The sequence below is a fragment of the Lagenorhynchus albirostris genome, chromosome 21 (genome assembly GCF_949774975.1).
Source record: "Lagenorhynchus albirostris chromosome 21, mLagAlb1.1, whole genome shotgun sequence".
In the NCBI taxonomy this organism is placed as follows: Eukaryota; Metazoa; Chordata; class Mammalia; order Artiodactyla; family Delphinidae; genus Lagenorhynchus; species Lagenorhynchus albirostris.
The window spans coordinates 27,277,673-27,287,837 of record NC_083115.1 but is presented as its reverse complement, the minus strand read 5'-3'; the positions used below and the strand labels follow the sequence as shown (position 1 = coordinate 27,287,837).

The 10,165-nt window shown below is 44.3% G+C and overlaps 1 pseudogene; it reads right to left on the bottom strand.

The window, feature by feature from the left end:
* Window positions 1-7,533: 7,533 nt before the first annotated feature.
* The window catches only part of LOC132512640 (voltage-dependent anion-selective channel protein 3-like), a 3,120-nt pseudogene continuing 488 nt past the window's right edge, over window positions 7,534-10,165 (bottom strand).

The window sequence follows — 10,165 nt, the reverse complement described above, 5'->3', positions numbered from 1 at the left end:
TTGGGGGGATGACACTGCTCCGTATGCCGATGCTTGGGGTGAGCCCACGTCCAAGGGTAAATGAAAGATTCCTGGCTACAGGGTGTTGATTCAAGTTAGCAGGCATTTTGTCCAGATTGGTCAGTGGGGACCAACAGTTCTGCTAATCGTTTATAAGGCCAAAAATGGGAGTTTGGAGGGTTGCTGTCTGGCCTTGTCATAGGCCAACACGGGGCCCCTTGAGTTCTATCTAAGTCACATGGGGAAGGCAGTTCTCTGCAGTGAGCCCTGTCCTGAAACGCAAAAGGGTCGGGACTTCTTCATGGGTGCGCAGGGCTCAGGAAAGGTCAGCATCTTGTCTCCAAAGCCGGGTCCTCAGTTTCTGCTAGCTGGGATACTTCCCCACACAGCATCCTGCGTTCAGCGATGGGCTCTGTCTAATGGAAGGAGTAGAGGCAGCAAGGAGGGATTATAGAACACACACAAAGGAATTACCCAGTGATGACTGAGAGACAGTGAGCTTGAGATGGACATCAAAGCCTAGTACGCATTGCAAGGAGTGGGGAAAGGATTACATGGAAAGAGCGAAAGAATATGGCATATCTGTAAGTATACTGTAAGTGGGCTTTGAGATCAGAGATGCTGCTGTTGATGGTGGTTTTTTGGTTTTGTTTTTTTTCCACCATGTTGGGCCTCTTATTCTTCCTTGGACATGATGTTTTTATGGTGGTTTCTATAGACTGAATATTTGCATCCCCCCCTCCTCAAATTCAGATATTGAAGCCCATTCCCCCAATGTGAGGGGATTAGGAGGTATGGTCTTTGGGAGGTGATTGTATCAGGAGGGTGGGCCCTTCCCCCCTCCACTGTGGAAGGACACAGCCAGCAAATGGCCCTCTACCAGGAAGGGGGCTCTCACCAGACCCCAAATCTACCAACACCTTGATATTGGACTCCTAGCCTCCAGAACTGTGAGAAATACATTTCCGTTTTCAAGCCAGCCAGTTTATGGTATTTTTGTTATCACAGCCCAAGCAGGCTAAGACAGTGGTGCTATTTCTCTGTATCAGCCATGGGGTCCCCCCCAAAACACACACACACACACACACACACACACACACACACACACACACACACACACACACACACACACACACACACACACACACACCTCCCCAGTGGTACAGACACCAGCATAGATCAACCATAGAAGGCCAAAGTGTGATCTGTGACATTTTACCCGGGGTTTCTCCGTGCCCTTGGTAAAAACCAAGGAAAGCAATCCTCAGACCACCTGGTTTGTGCTTTGACAGTGTGATATTCCAGGCGGGAGAACTGCTTCCTAATAAAAGTGATGGAAACTCAGTCACTGACATTTAAAGCTAGACTGCATCAAGCTCTAGAAATGTGATAAAGAAAATTCTTGTCCTGGCAGGTAAGAGGGGTTAAATCAACACACTCTAAGGGTCCGAGAGAGAAGCAGCGATTCTCTTTGATGTCTCCTGATGCTGTTCCCTTGCTAAAAGAGCCTGTGTTATTTGCGAAAGTTCTGGTTGTTTCATTTTTCCAACACGAATTGAGCATTTTTTAGGGTGATGAACTGTTGTAACGATTTGAAATCTGCGAAAGTTCAAATCTGCCTTTAGGAAAAATCCTAGTCTAGTCACCAACAGACTGACACGGACTGCGGCTTTGAGCAGGTTGATTCTGCCCTCCAAACATTCTGTATTTTAAAGTCTATTTTATCTGATATGAGTATTGCTACTGCAGCTTTCTTTTGATTTCCATTTTCATGGAATATCTTTTTCCATCCCCTCACTTTCAGTCTGTATGTGTCCCTGGGTCTGAAGTGGGTATCTTGTAGACAGCGTGTATATGGATCTTGTTTTTGTATCCATTCAGCGAGCCTGTATCTTTTGGTTGGAGCATTTAATCCATTCATGTTTAAGGTAATTATCGATATGTATGTTCCTATTACCATTTTCTTAATTGTTTTGGGTTTGTTATTGTAGGTCTTTTCCTTCTCTTGTGTTTCCTGCCTAGAGAAGTTCCTTTAGCATTTGTTGTAAAGCTGGTTTGGTGGTGCTGAATTCTCTTAGCTTTTGCTTGTCTGTAAACCTTTTGATTTCTCCATCGAATCTGAATGAGATCCTTGCTGGGTAGAGTAATCTTGGTTGTGGTTTCTTCCCTTTCATCACTTTAAAAATGTCATGCCACTCCCATCTGGCTTGTAGAGTTTCTGCTGAGAAATCAGCTGTTAACCTTATGGGAGTTCCCTTGTATGTTATTTGTCATTTTTCTCCTGCTGCTTTCAATAGTTTTTCTTTGTCTTTAATTTTTGCCAATTCGATTACTGTGTGTCTCGGTGTGTTTCTCCTTGGGTTTATCCTGTATGGGACTCTCTGTGCTTCCTGGACTTGGGTGGCTATTTCCTTTCCCATGTTAGGGAAGTTTTCGACTATAATGTCTTCACATATTTTCTCGGGTCCTTTCTCTCTCTCTTCTCCTTCTGGGACCCCTATAATGCAAATGTTATTGTGATTAATGTTGTCCCAGAGGTCACGTAGGCTGTCTTCATTTCTTCTCATTCTTTTTTCTTTATTCTGTTCCGCAGCAGTGAATTCCACCATTCTGTGTTCCAGGTCATTTATCCGTTCTTCTGCCTCACTTATTCTGCTATTGATTCCTTCTAGTGTAGTTTTCATTTCAGTTATTGTATTGTTCATCTCTGTTTGTTTGTTCCTTAATTCTTCTAGGTCTTTGTTAAACATTTCTTGCATCTTCTTGATCTTTGCCTCCATTCTTTTTCCGAGGTGCTGGATCATCTTCATTGTCATTTTCTGAATTCTTTTTCTGAAAGGTTGCCTATCTCCACTTCATTTAGTTGTTTTTCTGGGGTTTTATCTTGTTCCTTCATCTGGTACATAATCCTCTGCCTTTTCATCTTGTCTATCTTTCTGTGAATGTGGTTTTTGTTCCACAGGCTGCAGGATTGTAGTTCTTCTTGCTTCTGCTGTCTGCCCTCTCTGAGTGCATTATTGACAAAGTCTGGGGTCTGCCAAGGTGGGTTGCTGCAGCATCCCAGAGATGGTGGTGGCAGTGATGTCATGGGCAGGCCACTCTGATTCCCACTCACTTACCATATCACATTTCACATTTTAACACCTTCCCTCTGACCTAGCGCAATCTGGGTGACCCTCCTTATAATCAAATGGCCCAGAGTCAGCAAATACAAACTTATATTAGGATGAGCAAACCAGGGTTCATGCTCAAAATTTTTTAAAAAGTCTTCCAACAAAATATAAATTTGTTTGAGAATTCTTTATGTGTATGTGTGTATATATACATATATCCCTCCAAGCCTACTCGTGTATTTTTGTCCTCATCTGCAATGCTCTTCATCCTTTAAGCCTATATGTGATTTTCATCTCTCCTTCGGGGTCACTCAAGACCTCGGCATATCAGAGAATCTTCAGTAGCAGCCCTGGGGGCAACAAGTTGCATGAAACAAACCTGGACCTTATCCTTGAGTTCCATCCTGTCTCTCGTAGTTACTTCTGTGACCCAGGACATGCTAATTCATCTTTCAGAACCTGTGTGTCTGTGTGATCACATACTTGGCAAATAGTAGGCACCTCTCTCTCCTAACTGGGCACAAAGGGGCCTTGCCTCATACCTGTGTGCCTGCATGTGTCAGAAGCTCCACGTAAGTTATGTTACTGCTATTTCTGTTAATATTGCCAGCAGTCTCCTCCTGTTTGGGGTCTGACTGCAGCACTGCTCCCCATTTAAAAGCGGTTACACAAGAATTGACTGTTTTGCAGTCATCCCAAGGACGATGACTATTGCTTTTTAAAGAAGCTTTTCCAAAGGAAAGATTTTGTATCTACAGTTTCAGGAAATATTTTAGACGATCTTATTTCAATCAATAAGAAAGAAAGGACAATCCTTCAGGGAAGGGACTATCAAGCTATATTTAAACTCAAAGGCAAAGCTAAAAAGAATAGAGAGGAAGGGAGATAACATTGCATTTTTTTCCCAAATTCCAATTTAGTATTTTCTGTATATGGTCTCAGTCACACCTCACAGCAGTCTTACGAGTCAAAAAATTGATACTCTTTTAGGTACTGGGCAATTGGTGCATTTGGGTAAATACACAAGGCCACACAGCTAGGGAATGGGAGAATTAAGACATTACCTTGGGTTTGTGAGAATCCATGTTTTCCCCACACCAAGAATTTCTCCACACACAGAGTGTGACAAGAGCAGACTGACAGATGGCCAGACGGGAGAAACAGGGCTTGCAAGGTAACCAACTATGGCAGTCTGATCCAACCTTGACCTTGGGATGCCCTCCAGGGCATGTTTCTTTGCCTTTACTCTTGTACTTTGCCCAATGTACTGTTCTCTGAGGGATCTTGCTTTCTCAATAAAAGGTCACATTGTCAGTACATTACAGGAGTTGATGGTCACAACTCAAAACTACTAGGAGTATCTTCAACTCATAGGGTGTCTGGAACATCGAAAGCCCTCCAAGACCCAAAGGACAAGAATCTATTCATGTTATTTCAGACATACTGATGGGGCAAAGAGATCTGGAGACTTGACATGTATGCTACATAGGTGATCCCATAATTTGCCCATCATTAAGTTTAGTTGAGAGAGAAACAGGCAAGGAAGGGAGGAAAGAATCCATTGGTAGTTGGAGAAAACAAGATGCACAGATTTCTGAGCTGTCTGTCTCTCCTACCTGAGAAGTCCACGCAGCCCTTCCTGTCTCCCCAGCCCCCGATCCTCTACACGCCAGACTGAGATCCCTCTGCTGAATTAGACTGTTCACAACGTCTTTGATGGGGAAGAGGAAGAAGACCACGCAAAGGTCATGTGTGTTCTGGCGCCTTTACCCTCATCCTGGGACCCTTTCTTTAACACGTGAAGTCTGGCAGAATGAAGAGGCGATGGTAAACCAACACCATGTCTACCATCACAGTGACAGAATGACAAGCCACCAGTGTCCACATGCCCATCTCAGGTGGAATTATGTCTCTTCTCCATGTGGTTTCCAACGGAGACAAGGAAATCAGCTGTATGTTTTCTCAGTATAAGGAAATTATCAAGTGGGATCAAGGCAGCACCATTAAGATGGAATGGACGCCACACGTGGATGATGTCACCGCCTCCTCTGCTATCTGAATCTAAGACAACTGTGGGCTAAAGGACGGCTTTTGGTTTTGTGATCCCTGTGCAGTTCACTGACTTTCTGTGAAGAAAATATAAAAAAATCAGAATAGTTTCAGTTTACAGATTGTAATAGGGAAGAAGCTTTTGTATTCTATTACAAGTTAATCACTAAAGGGATGTTGCCTGTAAGCTTAAGTTATACGTACTGGCCCGTCTCTGGGAACCCTGCTTTCCAGGTTATGAGCGTTTAGCTAAAATACCTTTGTTTAGCTCCCAGGAAACATCCTGACCAGGCCCACGTGTGGATGACTGCAGGGAAGAAGAAATGAACACATCCCCTCCGGAGGCTGACGGGAACCAGGAAGTGCTGACTTTACTCCTGCCCCTTTTAGCATAAAAGGAACCTGAAATCAACTCAGGCAAGATGGTTCTTTGGGACGCGAGTCCACCATCTTCTCTGTCTGCCGGCTTTGTGGATAAAGTCGCCATTCCTGGCCCCAGCAACTCCTCTCTCGATTATTGGCCTGTGTGCAGCAAGCAGTATGAGCTTGGACTCTCTAATGAGATGAGGACAAATGCAATGATTTATGTCAAAAGTCGCTGTAGAAATGGTGTGTGTCTGCGTGTGTGAGGTGGTGGGGGTGTGTGTGTGGCAGGGGTGTTTATTTATTGTGTCCAGAACAACTCATTGAACCTAAACAGAGACGTATAAACACATGTCACCTTAGAGTCAACTGAAGAACAGGAAAGTACTGAATATGAGGCATATAAGAAAGGAAGGAACCAGAGAACTTTAGAAGTAGCATAATACACATTAGCTGGGACTCTGTGTTTTGCAGGTAAGAAAGCAGTCTCGGAAGTGAAGTGGCTCTTCCGAAAGCATCAAGCTTGAGACACTTTTGACCTTAGTTTGTCCAGAAAGTTAGTTCCATTGGAGAATGGTTACCACTGGAAGTCCTGAGAAAAAGCCATGGATCGATCTCATGTTCTTGTGGTCACTGAAGCTAGATAAGCATTTCTTTGTGTTTTTATGATAATATTTAGCCTGGAGGTACATTTGAGTCTCTCCTCATGGATCTAATGCCTCAGTATTAGATGGAAGCTGATGGCTATTAAAAGCATCTCTGCCCCAGGTTTGCTCTAGTGCAAGAGGGAATCATTGTCAATGAACATTCATAACGTCACTTCACCTGGTTCCGGACCAAGTTTTCCCAGCTTGCTGGTGTTGTACAAGCCTTGGGCAAGAGCCAGGTGTGAGGCAGGCAGCCTTTCGAGTGGATCTTAAAAGTCATAGTCAATAAAACCTGGGGCTTCCCCCACGTGGAATCCTGCTGGGTTCACCTTGCGACCACCTGGGAGAGGTTGACTGAAAGTGTTTCTTTTTTCCTACCAAAATCCAGTTTGCCACTCCTAAAATATGAATCCGAACAGATGGGGAAGCCTGTCTCTAGCTGGGTGTCTTCTCTCCCCCTTCAGAGACTGAAGGGATAGAAAAGGAAATCATATTTTTGAGAATTTGTTATACATCAGCCACTGTGCCTATATTGTTGCTTTTTCTAAGTCTATTGGGTAAATAGCATTTTCCATATTTTCAGATGAGCAAACTTATACGTAAATTAGGGTTTTTTAGGGAAAAAGTTCCCTTGCTCAGAGAGCAGCAGATATAGGATTCAAAGCGAGTCCTTTTGACCCAAAGTCAACCCCCGTACCAGTGGTTCTCTAAGAATGTTCTTGGCATGCACGCATCATCTAAAAACTTGGTGGGAAGGTAAATTCTTGGGCCCCATCCCAGACAGGCTGCATCACAAGCTCTGGGTTTGGGCGTCAGCACTGTGCACCCCAGCAAGCCTTCCATGTCATTCCCATACACAATGAAGACTGCAGTCTGCACCCCTTTCACTTAGCTACCCATTTGTGAAAGGAGACATTGGCCAATTTTCTCCTTCCCAGCACGGTTCCCCTCCAGACTCAGATTTATTTGACCCTTGTTAATTTCCTGCATCCTAATGCTTCTCCTCTGCCTTCAAAGAAGTCATTAACAGAAGGGGGAGTACTCCCTGTGTGTGCGCTCCCCGTGTGTGTGCGCTCCCCGTGTGTGTGTGTGTGTGTGCTCCCCGTGTGTGTGTGCTCCCCGGGTGTGTGTGCGCGCACGCACACACAGTTAAAGGTGTTACTTTATTAGAAAAACAGGGAAAAGTGTTCAGCTTATTTATTTTATTTATTTAATGTTCCAAATGTGATGGGTTTATTTTATTTTACTCTGATTCAAAACCAAAGATTCCACTACTGCACAGAAACCAGTATGTTACAAGGTCATGAAAAAGTGTTTTGGGACATGCAGGATGTGATGGACAACTGGAGGGTCGGGTCGGGTCATCTCCTTTGTAACATGACACTACACCTTCGCTGAGCAACACATTGAAAATAACACTGTGGAACTGAACTGAAATGTGGCACAAACATGACAACTTCGGGGCATGCCTTCAAGCACACCTCCCTTAGGCTGGACTCAATATCTAGGCTTCAGTGTGGGGAGGATTAGAATTCTTTGGAAGAAGAAAAGGTTCACACCTTTGAAATTTCACAGAAGAATTTTAAGGCCAAAACATAGTGGGTTCATTTCTCTTCACCTCCAGGGACAAAGCTGATGATTTATTCAAAACCACATTAAGCTTCTAGCTCATATCCCAGCCCGACCTTGTGCCCTCCTGCACTGAAGTTCTTTCCATAGATGAGAGCTGACAGGGTCAGTTTCACTCCTGGTCGAAGGGTCTGAGTGTAACCCAGTCCAATCAGCCTGGCATTATTCACTTTAGCAGATAGAGAAGTTCTACAATCCAGCTTGTACTTAGCAGAGATGCCGAAACAGGTGGTGTTCCTGCCAGCCGTCCACGCGAGGTTTATTGATGTTTCGGTCTTCTTGTTCACCTTCTGGTAGATCACCCCTCCAGATTCAGTGCTATCGCTCACGTGAGTGTGCAGCTGGAAGTCTGCAGGCTTGTAACCCAGGGCGAAATTATTCTGTGACAGTTTGGATTTGGCTGTGTCAAAACTCGTCTGATAGCTAGCAAACCATGGCCAACACAGCCCAGCCATAGATGGTTGGTCCAGAAAAATCTGTCAACAAAGGATATGGATTTGGTATGGTTAAAATAGATCTGAGAACCAAGTTACATGGTGGAGTGGAATTTTCTGCTTCTGGTCATGCTTACAGTGATACAGGGAAAGTATCAGGCAACCTAGAGACCAAATACAAGATTTGTAACTATGGACTGACCTTCACCCAAAAGTGGGACACGGACAATACTCTTGGGACAGAAATCTCTTTGGAGAATAAGTTGGCTGAAGGGTTGAAACTGACTCTTGATACCATATTTGTACCGAACACAGGAAAGAAGAGTGGGAAATTAAAGGCCTCCTATAAACGGCATTGTTTCAGTCTTGGCAGTAATGTTGATATAGATTTTTCTGGACCAACCAGCTTATTTATTTTAAGCCAGTCCATGAGAATAGTTTTAAGAGTCAAAATTTACATGAATAAATAGTTGCAAAGAGTCACAGAATCTTCTTGTTTTAATGCAAATGGTCTGTCTTGGAGAGTGTCCCCATCATGCCTGTATTCTGATGTTACTGGGTGGAGTGCTCTCTAGATTCCTGGCTCTGTTCCTTTATAAATTAACCACAGGTGTACCAGGAGTATGGAGACCAGGGTAGGGAAGAAGCCTGGAGTCCAGGTGTGTAAGCTCCTCAGTGTGGGGAGGGGCAGCAGGAAGGGTTTTTAAATGTTGATGAGCAAAACAGTGACAAAGTTGATGGTAACAGATTGTAAGTTACCATCAGGTCCTTAGTAAGACCTGACCTCCTACAAATGTTCATTTCTCAAAGCTGCCACTTCCTTATCATTGGGGGGGGTGATAAAAACAATTCATAATAGAAATAAGATTCTGTATAAAAGGCTTTTGCAAACAATGAGTGATCATCCTGACCTCTGCTTTTTTTTTTTTTTTTTTTTTTGCGGTACGCGGGCCTCTCACTGCTGTGGCCTCTTCCGTTGCGGAGCACAGGCTCCGGACGCGCAGGCTCAGCGGCCATGGCTCACGGGCCCAGCCGCTCCGCGGCATGTGGGATCTCCCCAGACCTCGGCAGGAACCCGCGTCCCCTGCATCAGCAGGCGGACTCTCAACCACTGCGCCACCAGGGAAGCCCTGACCTCTGCTCTTATTCCTTGCCCTCGTCCCTCCCATCCCTCTTGCTCTCCGAAGACAGGCATTCCATCTAGGGAAACCTGAATTGTATGGTCCTCATTCTTACCCCTCCATGAAGAAAAGAATTTCCCCAGTGCCCTAGTCACCATCAGTTTTGGTACATGACATTAAATAAGTCAAAAGATGTCCCGTTTAGCAATCACTGCAATGTACTGCCTTCTCTGATATTTCCATCCGTGTGCCGCGTTTCTAGCTAATTAGCATTCTCATGTGTGCAAAGTTTTTCATTTCTAATTTTATCTCAAGTACCCTGTTCATATAGCCTGTCCCCTCCTCAGACACATTCACTTAAAATAAAACCACTCTCCCTCATCGGTTACAGCAGTTCTCACATGTTTATGTTGTCAACTTTCCAAGTCTTACTGTAGTTGTTACTTGAGGTTGGGGGTGTCTTTTTCTTTCCCAGTATGTCAGACCCTCCTTGCCTTTGATTTCACTACTCACCTCTCATCCCTGGGTGCCAATTATATTTCTCATGCTGCTCAGCCAGACTCCCGAGGCTATGGACAGCAGTGTGCCTAGGATGGAAAATGGAGAAAAAATAATTTAAAAAACCCAGCGCCCAAGTTCAGTGTTCCAGGCACCGCAGGCCAACACAGAGAAGCGGTCACAGAGCTGTCTGGTATGAATTCCCTACAGTAACTTACTTCCTCTAATCCCATTTGGTTTATACTGCTCTAAATACCTGGCATTAGAGTTGTGATATAAATCAAGGCTTTCACAGTCACTTAAAAATCAAA